Source organism: Microtus ochrogaster, chromosome 2 (genome assembly GCF_000317375.1).
Source record: "Microtus ochrogaster isolate Prairie Vole_2 chromosome 2, MicOch1.0, whole genome shotgun sequence".
In the NCBI taxonomy this organism is placed as follows: domain Eukaryota; kingdom Metazoa; phylum Chordata; class Mammalia; order Rodentia; family Cricetidae; genus Microtus; species Microtus ochrogaster.
In genome coordinates this window covers 59,177,218-59,191,890 of record NC_022010.1, presented here as the reverse complement: position 1 = coordinate 59,191,890, position 14,673 = coordinate 59,177,218, and the positions used below count along the sequence as shown (strand labels likewise).

Genomic DNA, 14,673 nt, shown 5'->3' with positions numbered 1-14,673 from the left:
GGGAGGAGTGGGAGGCTGGGAGGAGGCGGAAATTTTTTTTTCTCAATAAAAAAAAAAAGCCTTAGATTTATTTCTTAGCTCTGCCCTTCACTGTGGGTCCTTGCGGGTGAAAGTAAATAATGGATTAATAACTAGCAAGATCAATCAATGCTCCTGTCTGTCCCACAGGAACAACCACCATCCCATACTTCTGAAATGCCCATCTCACTAAGCGTTTGAATCTCTCCAGGCTTTTCCCATGCTTCTTCCCATAGCACTTAACCACAAGACAACAAATATAAAAAACTGGAAGTAGGCCTGGGGGCCAATCAGATGCGGATGAAGACATGTGTCTACCTGCTTCTGGGGTGTATTTGAAGAAGTTCCAACAGCTGGGTTTAGAGACAAGGGACAGCTTACCACTGTTCTCTGAGTTAAAGTGACTAGAGTTAGTTTCAAAGGGGGAGGAAGGCTTCTTTAGGCCGTTCTACTCTGATGAACAGTTCATTAAGTTTGAGATACCCCAGAGAATTGGGTTATGGCTTTGGTGGAAATTTAGTGTAAAATAACTTCCTCACTGCATTCTGGCACCCAGATGACACTTACCAAGAGAATACTTACGTTGATTCAGCCCTGGGTTCTCACTTCTCAAAATTTATACTTTAAATTTGTTGCTGTCAGATCAGATTTCTATCCTTAAGGGAGTGTAGCATTTGTTTTAGATGGCATAACAATTAATCTTGATTTTCAACTTGACAGAATTGAAAATGACCTAGAAGACAGACTTCTGGGCACACCCCTGAGTATACTTCTGAAAAAGGTTCATCTGAAGTGGGGATAGCCCTGAATGTTGGTGGCAGCATTCCATGAGCTGGGATCCCAAAAGGAATAAAAGGAAAACTGAGTGGCACCATTTATCTCCTTCTGCTTTCTGACCATGAATACAATGTAATCAGCCCCATCCTGTTCCTGCCACTGTGCTTCTCTGCCATGATGGACTGTGTCCCCCAGGACTGTAAGCCAACTAAATTCTTCCTCCCTTATGTCGCCTTTGTCTGGTATTTTTCACAGAAAATCAAAATCAAAAGAATAAGACACAGATGGTAAACCAAGTTCTGGTTTAGTACCACTGCCCTCAAAAAGTTAGTGGATGAGGTGTAAAGCCACCACAGGGGTGCTGGTTCACATAAACCATAACTTTATCATATTGTCCCCATCAAGGGACCAAAACCCTTCCGGTTTCTGTATCTTATCCAGGTGATTCTCAGACACATTAATTCCATGCACATCTCGTGCCCCATTTTTATCTGTAGAAATGGGCTTTACTCATTCTTCTTCTCATTCTTTTACTCATTATTCATTTCTACTCCTTAGGACACTAATAATGTCATGGTTCTCATCTTCAAGGGTTCAAATCTAGAGCCTGTACTGGAGCCATCTAACTTATTCTGCAATTGTCCATTTGTATCAGACTTCATTTCATTTCAAACCAGTTTAGAGGCAATAGGGACAAAAAGATAGTTTGAGTGCAGATAATTTTTAGGAATAGATCTGTTAAGATCTCATCTCCCCTCCTCCAACCTGGGCTGGAGAGATGGCTCAGTGGTTAAGAGCATTGCCTGCTCTTCCAAAGCTTCTGAGTTCAATTCCCAGCAACCACATGGTGGCTCACAACCATCTGTAATGAAGTCTGGTGCCCTTTTCTGGCCTGCAGACATACACACAGACAGAATATTGTATATATAATAGATAAATAAATATTTTAAAAAAAAAGAATGTCCTTAACAGGGGTGCTGTAGACTAGGTTTTCCTATATCTTCTCATACCTAAAGTGTAAACCATTTATGGTCTGAACTCATCAAGTCTTTTTGGTCTTGGATTTTGATAATCAAAAGTAATTTTTTGTTTGGTTTGCTGTTTGATACCAGCTGGGACTGCAAATCCCACTAACTAAATGAGATGGAATGTTCACTAGATAATAAATAACTCTAAGAATAGGATCTGTAGTAATGATTGTTCATGTCAGTGTTCATACACCATCCTGCTCAGGTACTCAGGCCCATCTGACTGGGTTCTGCACTAAGAGCTCAAGCACAGGAGCAGCCTCCCTCTGTCTGACAATGCCACACCATCTGTGGATTATTTCATTAGGAACTAGCTATAACGATTTGAAATGTGTCACTACAGGACTTCCCCGGGTGCGAAAGAATTTCCCGAGAATATTAAGCCAAAGAGAAAACAAAGCACAAAGTCATTTTATAGTGTCCCTACCCTCAGGCCTCCCTCAGATACTCTTCTGCTCACCACACTAGCCGCCCAAAGGCAGAACACCGTACGATGGTGTCTCACAGACACTGGAGTTTTCATAATCTTTGTGTTTCTGTAGTTCTTCTGTAATTGTGAGTGGGCAACCAACATTTAATCAGTAAGCCCCATCTCCCAATAAAGGGGCATGGGTAGGTGCCATATGGCCTGCCTGGGTTATTAGCACCCAGCTCCACAGGTTCCACATAGCTGCCAGACACTGTCTCAAGCGTCAGCTTACACTTTTTTCCATCCTGGAAACTTTGCCCGTCTTTTACTTTGTTTTTGCCACAGTTTTTCCTAGCATAGGATGTATTTCTCTGTATTGCTGTCTTTTTGTCTCTGATTTGCCTGACGCTGTTATCCTTTAAATAACATGTTCTTGGGAGAGTTTTCCAAAGTTCCGTCACAGACTCTTTTCTCTTTTTCTAGCCACTGACTTACACGTCTTTATAGGATTGTTTATGCTCCCATTCTGTCCCTATGGCAACTGGTTGATACACAGATACGTTGTTCCATGAATGAATATGCGTATCTCACAGTTGTGAAGCAAGACCCAAGCCTGCTATTTCTTGTTGACCTTCTCCACCCTCTTTTCCATTTCAGTTCCATGCTTCTTTTTCCACATTAATGGTAATGTCCACTTCCAGCAAACACCAGACTCAGATAGATGAGCGAATATGTGAAGTCAATTTTTGTTTTGTTTTTCTTTTTCTTCTTTTCTCCTTCAGGACCAATTATAGGCTGTAGTGATGATTTTCCTGTAGGGTCTCCCAGACCTTCTTTAATGAGCAACATAAATTTGCCAGGCATTGCTTTGTCTCAGGATTGGGGTCAGAGACTGCAAAATGAGCTTCAAAACAAACAAAAAATGTTTTTGCCAAACGCAGTGACAGTTCTTTTCTCTGTCAAATATCATTTTTTTCTGTTTTGTGATATTTACAGTATATTTTGTTAATGTAAAACCATATCAATTAAAGGGGAATTAAAAACTCATTTTCTTATGAAATAACAAAGTAGTCAAGTTGGCTGCATGTTCTCAAAGGTTTGTGATGGCAGACTCTTCTGCCGCTCTGGTTCTCTGAGATGTGGCTGTCACAGATCCGGTGCTGTTCTAAATCCTCTTTGCCTTGCTGTTTTCCCAGTTTCAGCTTTGTGGGGTGTGTTAGTTATTCCACACGTTGCTGCTACAAAATACCTGCTGAAAAACAATGTGGTGAAGGAAAGGTTTGCGTGGCTTGCATCTTGTGGGGATCATTCCATCACTGAGGGGAAAACATGATGGTGACCAGGCAGGGAAGGCATGGTGGCGGGAGGACAGGACCTGCTGTCTGGAATGTATGGGCAGTCAGGAAGTGCAGAGATAAATGTTCATGTTCAGTGAGGTTTCTCCTTCTGTGTGTGGGCCTTGGCCCAACATGGACTGGTGCTGTCGACATGTGGGTCTTTCTGTCTTTATTAACCTGATCTATGTAATTCTTTCCAGGCATGCTCAGAGATTTGATTGTAGATCCTGTTAAGTTGACGGCCATTACTAACCACCACACTAGATGTTGTAAAAATATTACCAAAACAGAACTTTCTTGTTTGTGGGCATCAGGAGCAGTTATATCTAAGCCAGATTCAAACAAAATCTCTACTAAACTTTCATGACTGCTGACTTACAGTATAATATTTTCAATAATATATTTAGAAACCCCATCAAGACTGTCTTTTATGGTGTTTAATGCTGAGAAGAGATACCATGGCCACAGCAACTCTTATAAAGGAAAACATTTAATTGGGGTTGGCTTGCAGGTTCAGAGGTTTAGTCCATTATCTTCATGGCAATGTGTAGGTAGACATGGTGCTGGAGAAGGAGCAGAGAGTTCGACATCTTGATTCTCAGGCAGCAGAAGTAACTGTGAACCACAATGGGAATAGCTTGAGCATAGAAGATCTCAAAGCCCATCCCCACAGTGACACGCTTCCTCCAATAAGGCCACATCTACTCTACTCTGACAAGGCCATGCCTCCTAACAGTGCCACTGCCTTTGACCAAACACTGAAACAAATGAGTCAGTGAGGGCCATACCTGTTCTAATCATCGCAAAGACTAAATATCCAGGGACTATTATTTATTCTGACCAGAACAAATATTATCAGGAAAATATTATTAGACATTCTGGCAATACAACTGTTTATTATAAACTTATTATTTTGACCACAAAAGAAGTGAAACTAAAAACAAAAGGATTTGGGATAATAACTGTTTGGACATGGACAGGTCCCTCTTCAACCATCTCTTCCACAGCTACAATCAAAGTTGATAATGCTAAGTTTACAGCTTGAAGTCATCATAATTTATTTGAAATTGACAAAAACACATAAATGAGGCAGATATTTTATTTATAGACATTTTATTTAGAACATAATGTGCATTGCCAAGAATCCACAGACAAGTATGAATGTCGAACATTCTTCAGCAAATGGCTCAGTTATAGCTGAAAAGGCATAAAATTGCCATTAAAGATTGGTCACTTTATTCTTTTCTAATACAGCATTTGGAAGAAATAGCTTTCCTGATGATTTATAATGTTCTTAATTAGAAAATATAAAACTTATCATAAGATATGACAATTTGTTCAGTAATAATTTTAAAAGGATTCTATTGAAAACAAAATAAGTTTGTGTTTGAGTGGAATGTTCTATAGATGTCTATTAAACCCATTTGAGTCATAGCTTCTGTTAATTCCTTTATTTCTCTCTTAAGATTCTGTATGGCAGTCCTGTTCAGTAGTAAGAGTGGGGTGTTGGGGTCTCCCACTATTAGTGTGTGAGGTTTGAAAGAAAACAAAATAATTTGACTCCAAAACATAATTTTGACACTTTAGATTCTTTTAAGTTTGATTTTAATCAAACCATGAATTTTGAGGGCCTGAGTCTTAAATCCTTTTTTGGAGGTTGGTTCTTCAGTTTAGTGTGGGGTCAGTTAAAGCACAAAGTAAGCCAGGGCCTCAGGAAGAAAGTGAGCTGTTGGCAGTTAGGCAGAAAGTGAGCTGTTGGCAGTTAGGCAGAAAGGGAAAAGCTGGAAGGACGCTAATCAGCTGACTAGGAAGTAGAATTATTGTATGGAAACGTTGCAGTGTTCCTCCTTGTTCTTTGCTCAGAAATTCTATTTTGAACAAAATGTGGTCTGTACATTGTCAGTGAGTGTCCAACCACTGAAATTACTGTCTATACACATAGAAATGGCAGTCTTCCACATTAATCTCAGTTCTACTTAAAGTTAAGAAAAAGATATTTTTTCTTAGTAGGACAAGACTGTCCATTAAAAACACACTGTTCGATTTCTACTTTGAAAAACATCTAGAACTTTATTCTACAATGTTTTAGAAACAAGTGGTTTCATCAAATTACAGTCATTCCAGATCATCCTTTTTTCTATCTGTCTGTCTGTCTGTCTGTCTGTCTGTCTATTCATCTATCTATCTACCTCTCGTTTAAATATATCTATCTATGTTTATCTATATTTTAATTTATCTATCTCTATCTATCATCTACCTATTATGTTTATCATCTATATATCCATCTATGTATCCATCTACCTACCTATCTATTATCTACTATCTATCTTTACCTACCTATCATCTACCTATCATGTCTATCATCTACCTATCCTTCTATCTATCATCTATCTATACACCTCTCTGTGTATGTATTGTGTTGGGGTTGAGGGTCAGCGAGCAACTTTGTAAGAACCAATTCTCTCTTCCACCATATGTGTTCCAGGAATCTAATTAAGGCAATCAGACTTGGTAAGCAGGTTTACCCTTAAGCCATATTAGTATACCTCTGATGGGTCTTTGAGTGCTGGGATTACAGGCATATGCCACCACAATCATCCTCATTCTTCATTAAATATTTTATTTTGGTATAATTGAAGATTCCCATAAACTAAGGAGTAATATAAATGCAATAATCCTTTACCTAACTTCTCTAATGGTAACCACAATCAGTCTACAGTATACTGAGAAGATAGGTGTGCCATTGATACTGATATTAAACCAATCAAGACCACTGCCCTTGCCATCACCACACACACCTCATGTTGTTCCTTTACTCACACTCAATTTCCTATTTTTTCTACCTTTTCCTTAATCCCTGGCAAACTCTAGACTGTTCTCCATGTCTGATGTGGGATTCCCCTCTGTATGCTGTGATTACCATTAATGAATAAAGAAACAGTTTTGGACCTATAGCAGGGCAGAACAGAGAAAGTTGGGGAAAAGTAAACTGAATGCTGGGAAGAAGAAGGTGGAGTGAGGAGAAGCCATGGAGTCACTGGAGACAGACACAGCTGGAACCTTGCTGGTAGGCCACTATTCTCATGTTAAAATATAAAATAATGGAAATGGGTTAAGTTAAGGTGTAAAAGCTATCCAATAATAAATTAGACCTAATAGGCCGAGCAGTAATTTAATTAATAGTTTCTGTGTGGTTATTTCCAGAGTCTGGGCAGCCAGGAAACAAACAAGTGGCCTCCTACCTATAATTTTAACATTTGAAGGACATTATATAATAAAACCACAAATGTTTAACCATTTGTAACTTTATTTTTAAAACTCAGAATGATTCCTTAGAGATTATTGCACACATCAGTAGTTGGTTTTAAAGGAGCTCCCACAGCAGGTTTTAATGGCTGTGTAGTGTTTCATAAAATGAATCTACCACAGTTTGCTTCTTCATTCAAGCAGAATCATTCAAAGACATCCATGTTTTTCTAATTTTTTTGTTATTTATGAATAGTGGGGCTATGAAATCCCATGGAGTCATTGCTTAGTGATAAGGTAATTGCATGCTTAGGGTTATTTCATTTGTTTTGTTTCCATTGGTATAGGAGCTGGAAACCGGGGCTTGTGCATACCAGGCAAGGCTCTACCATTGAGACACACCCTTGTTAAAGTGTACCTAGGTCTTATTTAATTTCCTAAAGTGGCCTCCAACTTATTAGGTACCTCAGGGTGGCCCCCTAGTTCATGAACCTACTGCCCAACTTCCTCAATTCTGTAATTACAGGCATGTGTCACCATGACTAGAGACATACTGAAGGGTTTCATGGTTGCTGTTATTTCTGGTGTTGTCGTTGTTGCTATTGTTTTCTTCTATCTTATTTTCTAAAGAAACTTCCCTCCTGCTTTCCATATGGGCACTCACATTCCCACTGCATCACACCCATCAGAGATCCAGTATCTCCGCAGCCCTGCTGCTGTCTTTCTTTTCCATTCCAGCCATTTCCATGGCCATGCAACTTCTTCATCTGGTTTTGAATTTTCATTTCCTGGCACATGATGACATTGATTGCTTTTTCATGTGCATGTTTGCCATTTGTTCATCTTGTCTAGTGATGTGCTCTGTTCATGTCCTTGCCCAGGTCTCTGTTTGGAAATATGTTGAGTTTTACTGGTTTTTTTTTTAATGTTTACATAGTATAACACTAAACAAATTAAACGAGTCACAAAAACACAAATACTTCAGAGCTTCATTAAGTATGAAATGCAAAAGTATCAATTCTATGAAAACATAATTACATGCTTGTTAGGAACTCCGTGGTGGAGTGGGTTGCACAGATATTGGTTAAAGGGTAGGAACTTTGTTATAATATGAATGAATTCTTAAGCTCTATTTTGTAGCATATGATTATAGTTAATAATACAGTATTCTGTGGTGAAAATGGCTAGCAGTTGATCTTATGACTATGTAAGGTGATAGATACTTGAATTAACTTGAATGTGATTATCATTTAATATTTGTGTGCATCGAATCATCATAATACATAATTCAAATATTTATAATTTTTATTTGTATATGTACAAATATTAGGCAACAATTCCAGGAAATAAATTCTACAGCACATTATATCACACAATTGAAAATATTTTTCTAATAATGCTTAAAAGTTACCTAGGTTATGCAAGCTTTTTTCTTCTGTTGTGTTTAGTGAAAGGTCCATTGCCTCTGCCCACCATTGCCTAGTCTCTCTAATGGACAGATAGGTGACACTATCACAGGTGAGAAACGAGGCCCCAGATTGTGTAACTCCAGTGACATGAGCCATTTCTATCTGATGACTTCCTACCCCTGCCCCTTTCAAGAATGAGAACTCATCTCACATGCGAGACACCCATTCTTAAGATGTAGGTGAGGTCAGTGGTTCTCAGCGGTCTGCCTCCAGCTTCAGAATATACACAAAGTCAAGTAGGGTGGGTATGTAAGCAAAGCTATCTGTGCCATCTGTCCTGCTGACCACGGTGACCCAAGCAGCCAAAGCCCAGCAGGACAAGCAATCTTCCTTCAGCTTCAGTGCAGGAGAGGTGGGGGAGAGGGGGAGTCTCTTCTTTTTAAATGAAGAATTGAATGTATTAGACTCATTTGTACCTCAGGGAAGACTTGGAGGAAAATATGGTCAATATGCAGGGAGGCATATAGAGTTTGGAGATCCAGAGAGGTGCAATATCATCTCTGCATGAGTCCTGGTGTCTAGCTGTCAACACACCACTATATAAGTGAGTAGATTTTTTTTCATTTCTCCTTAAAGCTGTTTTGAGCTACATGCTGTCAAGCACTCCACTTAAATGCATTCCTGTCCTGGAGTTCTGAGCTGGTAGAAGTACAGCCACCAATGAATTCTGCTAAACTGGGACAATTCCCACGAGTTTCATTTCTATAGCAGATCATTTTGTTGTCAAAAAGGATATTCCAAACATGGCACGTGTATCAGAATAAATCCCAACCCTGATCAGTGTAATTCACTCGTTAGTGCTGGCTGAGCAGGGGTGCACTCCTGGAACTTAGCACTGGGCCGTGCAGGCAGCACTTTGTTGCGGCAGTGTTCATCTTTCATGACTAGTTCTCTCAAGCTCATCGACGATCCAGTGGAGTTCTAGCAGAAAATCCCAGAAGCAATTTTGTGGAAATTGACAAATTGATTTTACATTGTCTATAGAAACACGATCAGTACTAGCCAAGAAAATCATGATGAAGATGCAAATGCCAGATGCCAAGACTGATTATGACAATGCAACAGTGATGTGGAGCAAGCTAAAAAGACAGTGAAAGCTAAACAAAGCACTCACTCTTTCATTTAACATTTAAAACTAATGTTAGACTTACAGAAACTGAACAACTGGTATGAAGAATTTCTTACATCTGCTTTCCCACTTCCTTCAATGTCAAATCTTATTTTTAACATTAAATTTGACATGTAAAATTATTGTTACGTTTTAATTAGTATCATTTGTCTAATGTCCGTGGCCTTGAAGATCAGTTTTATTTTTTTTCTTTGTAAATTTTCTGCCCTTTTGATCTTTGAAGTATTGGTATTTTGCTGACAAATCTGCCTATGCCTTTATAGTTAACTGTTCTAATCATACACTGGTTTAAGTTCAATTTAATCGTGTTATAATTTTTTTTCAGAACAAATTTTACATGCAAATTTAGTCAGATAATTTATATAAATACACCAGCAAAATACTTACATGGAATAATTATGCAGCATTGCTGGCATAGGAATTTAGTTTTGTGACAGATTAAAACACACACACATGCACACACACTCAAGTCAATGATTCTCCTTCATATTAATGAATGAGTTTCTTATCTTTATTCTTTATTTGATGGTAACAAGTCATTATTTTTTAGTTTCATTTTATTCAATTATGTGTGTTGATGTGTGTACATATGTGTGTACATAAACACGCATATGCGTGTAGGTGCCCACAGAAGCCAGAAGCCAAAAGTCTGGCTCAGATATCCCCGAATTAAAGACAGCTGTGAGCCTCTGACACAACAGCCAGTCCTGGGAATCAAATCTGAGTCTTCTGCAAGTACAATAAGAATTAAAAAAAAAAAAAAAGCTTTTACTTTGGAACATAACTAACCATACTGAACTAACCATACAGGGACTCATGGAAAAGGAAAAGACATGATCACAGAATGATGTTAATATGACAGCATCAGTGGCTGCCAACTAATGTTGAAGCTGAGGTTCTGAGAGTTTGACATGATCCAGGGGCTGAAAGAACAGATTAGTATTTCTCTCCTCCTTCCTCATCTTCTCCTTCAACAGAATCCACACCAACCTCCTCATAATCCTTCTCTAGGGCAGCCATGTATTCACGGGCCACAGAGAACTCCCCCTCCTCAATACCCTCAGCCAATACCAGTACACAAAGGCATGTGTAGCATACATCAGATCAAACTTGTGATCTAGGCAAGCCCAGGCCTCAGCAATGGCTGTGGAGTTACTCAGCAAGCAAACAGCTCTCTGAACCAGGTACCACAGTGGGAGACTGGTAATTAATGCCAACCTTAAAGCAGTAGGATACCAGTCTACAAACTGGATGCTGCACTTGGTCTTGTTGGTGGCAAGGGCAGCATTGACATCTTTGGGAACCACATCACCATGCTACAGCAGGCAGCAAGCCATGTATTTACCATGCCGAAGGTCACATTTCACCATCTGGTTGGCTGGCTCAAAGCAGGCATTGGTGATCTCTGCTACAGAAAGCTGCTCATTGTAGGCTTTCTCAGGAGAGATGACAGAGGCATATGTGGCCAGAGGAAGGTGGATGTGAGGGTAGGGTACCAGGTTGGTCTGGAATTCTGTCAGGTCAACATTTAGAGCTCCATCAAATCTGAGGGCAGCAGCAATGGAAGACCCAATGTGACTAATAAGACAGTTAAGGTTAGTGTAGGTGGGGTGCTTAATATCAAGGTTTCTACAACAGATGTCATAGATGGCCTAATTGTCTACCATGATGACAAAATCAGAGTGTTCCATGGTGGTGTGGGTGGTGAGGATGGAATTGTAGGGCTCAACCACAGTGGTGGAAACTTGGGGGTTGGGTAGATGGAGAACTCCAGCTTGGACTTCTTTCCGTAATCAACAGAGAGCCTCTTCATCAGCAGGGGGATGAACCCAGAGCCAGTTCCCCTGCCAAAGCTGTGGAAAAACAAGAAGTCCTGAAGGCCTGGGTACTGGTCTGCCAGTTTGCTAATTCTATTGGAGACAAGGTCAATGAACTTCTTGACAATGGTGTAGTGGCCATGGGCATCATTATTAGCAGCATCTTCCTTGCCTATGATGAGTTGTTTAGGATGGAAGAGCTGGCGGTAGGTACCAGTGCAAACTCATCAATAACTGTGGGTTCCTGGTCTACGAACACTGCCCAGAGCACAGGCTTGCCAGCATCTGTCTCACTGAAGATGAAGAAGACATCTCCTCCCTCAATTGTCTTGTCACTTGGCATCTGTCCATCAGGCCAGATGCCATGTTCCAGGAAGTAGAGTTCCCAGTAGGCATTGTCCATCTGGACATCAACCTGGCCAACATGGATGAAGATGCATTCACGCATGTTAGCTATGGCGAGGTTAGAAGGCGAGGTGACAGAGCAGACACCAGGTCCCTGTTACTGTTCCCAACAGCTAAGAGTCGAGGTAAGTAACTCAATGAGGCCACAATAAATACTCTTAACCTTTGAATCATCTCTCCAGCCTTACCATTTTATTTTTAAGAATAGATTGTGATTTGATTTCTTTAAATAGTCAGAGATCATCTGCAGTCAAGTTAGGTGACCAGACAAAAAAGTGCCATTTTGGTGAGAAAATGCATCATCAAAACAGCAAAAAGAGCATCTTGGATAATAATATAACATGATGACTTTCTTATGTGATCAAAAAACTGTTTAAAAGCCTTTTTAGAAATGATTTTAAGTAGCAGTACTAGTTGGATTATTTGGGGTTCTCTGGAAATTAATTTGAAGGATAATAGAAAAATATTTTTGCTGTTCAGACTTGTGTGACATAATGAGGGGACAGATGGCAGGAAATTGGGATCCCGGAGAAGAGCAAGAAGATCTGTTTCGCTCTGTTATTTTGTCAATGTGTGATCATAGGCAAGTTTTGCTTATCATATATCTGGTGAGTATCTACTGTGTGGCAGATGGAAAGTGCTGGAGGTACCTTGATAAACAGAAATGCAAGAATTCTATAGAAAGAAGTGGAGATGCATAATTAAGGAACAAGCACACGGAATGATGTAAGGATGGGGCACAATGAACACAGAGTAGAAGAACGCAAAAGCTGTGCTCTTATTTTACTTATTCATCCTTAAGTTAAATTAAACTGATGGAGTACATAAATATGGCACCAAGTTGTGTTGTGAGGTGTGTTTAAGGTGTATAATGTTTATTTTTATTATTTATTATTATTTATTCATTTATTAAAGATTTCTGTCTCCTCCACGCCACCGCCTCCCATTTCCCTCCCCCCATCAACTCCCCCTCCCTCATCATCCCTAAGAGCAGTCAGGGTTCCCTGCCCTGTGGGAATTCCAAGGACCGCCCACCTCCTTCCAGGTCTAGTAAGGTGAGCATCCAAACTGCCTAGGCTCCCACAAAGCCAGTACGTGCAGTAGGATCAAAACCCATTGCCATTGTTCTTGACTTCTCAGTAGTCCTCATTGTCCGCTATGTTCAGAGCCCGGTTTTATCCCATGCTTTTTCAGACCCAGTCCAGCTGGCCTTGGTGAGTTCCCGATAGAACACCCCCATTGTCTCAGTGTGTGGGTGCACCCCTCACGGTCATGAGTTCCTTGCTCGTGCTCTCTCTCCTTCTGCTCCTGATTTGGACCTTGAGATTTCAGTCCGGTGCTCCAATGTGGGTCTCTGTCTCCTTTCATCGCCTGATGAAGGTTAATATCCAGGAGGATAACTATATGTTTTTCTTTGGGTACACCTTCTTATTTAGCTTCTTTAGGATCACGAATTATAGGCTCAATGTCCTTTATTTATGGCTAGAAACCAAATATGAGTGAGTACATCCATGTTCCTCTTTTTGGGTCTGGCTTATGGTGTATAATGTTTAAATAAGATTTAACGTGTCTATAGCTCCAAACAGCTTGCATGCTATGTGGTAAGAAGTCTAAAATCCTTTCTGGTAGCATTTTGAAGTATACAATACATCGCTGTGGTCTGCCGTTGCCCTACTATGCAATCTCGCACAGAACTGTCACTTAGCGCACAGTAATTACCTTGCCTCATCCCTGTCTCCCTTCCTTCCACTCCACAGGCTCATTCAACTCTTGACTTGTGTGCAATCAACACTTTATATTTTATATAGGAATGGCATTGTGAGATACTTGTTTTTCTGTCTGGCTTATTTTGGTTGCGTGATGAGCTCCAGTTACATCATGGCATAAATAAGAGGATTTCACAAGTTTTGATGGCTGAATAATATTTAAGTGTGTGTGTGTGTGTGTGTTCCTGGTTGCCTTCATCCATTTGTCTGTTAATGGAAACTTTGATTGTTCCCATTTCTCAGTTATGGTAAATAGTGTTGCAAGGGACATAAGAATGCAGATTATTCTTTGGGGAAGTAATTTCATTTACATTGGTCATTTGCACAGTAACGGAACTGCTGGACATATGGCCTTTGTATTTCAATTTTCTAAGGAACCTTCACATTGATTCCATAATAGCCATTCTTCTCAATGGCGTTCAAGGTTGCTTTTCTCCCCCACAGTCTCCCCATCGATTATCTGATGTCCTTTTAATGACAGCTCTCCTATCCCAGAGCCCTCAGTTTCCTTGCTGTACCCTTTGCTCCAACATTCACTTTTCTATTTTGTTCTATTGTCTTTTCCACCACATCCCTTAACTAAGTACTTTCTAGTCTCATGGCTCCTTTCCAGGGTTCTGACTGTTACCCATATTGTAATGTTACCCACATTATTCCCATGTTGATGCATATAGTTAACAGAACCTAGGATCTGTGATTCAGAGAGAACATGTGATGTTGGTCTTTCTAAGCTTGAGTTGCCTCACTTAATAAAATGTTAAGTTTTCTGCAGATTACACAATCTTGTTTTTCTTTATGGCTGAATAAAATTTTCATTGTATTTATGCTTGACATTTTCTTTATCCATTCACCAGTTGGTGGACGTCCGGGCTTCCTCACTATTGTGAGAGCAATATTAAACGTGCATGTGCAAGCACCTCTGAGACAGGATGCTGACTCCCTTGGATACACACTCACAGGCAGTATCATTGGAGAAAGTGGTAATTCTACTTTCACTTATTTAAATAATATCATTAGCTTTCAATTTTATACCACTTAATATAATATTGGCTATAGGTTTTCCCTATATAGCCTTTATTGTGTGATGGTATAATCCTTCTATTCCTAACTTCTTTGGAACTTTTCTCATGAAGGTACATGAACTTTGTTTGTCAAATGACTTTTCCGCATCTGTAGAGATGGCTTAGTGATTTCTTTATTTAATTTTATTCATGTAATTTATTTCCTTTATTAATTTGTGAACATTATATTAACTTTGCATCCCTGGGGAAA

The 14,673-nt window shown here is 39.7% G+C and overlaps 2 pseudogenes; both read right to left on the bottom strand.

Annotated features, from left to right (window-relative positions):
- Nucleotides 1-7,612, bottom strand: part of LOC113457946 — a 28,066-nt pseudogene extending 20,454 nt beyond the window's left edge.
- A 2,737-nt stretch (nucleotides 7,613-10,349) lies between these two features.
- LOC101989711 lies at nucleotides 10,350-13,215 on the bottom strand (annotated as a pseudogene).
- Between the last annotated feature and the right edge of the window lie 1,458 nt (nucleotides 13,216-14,673).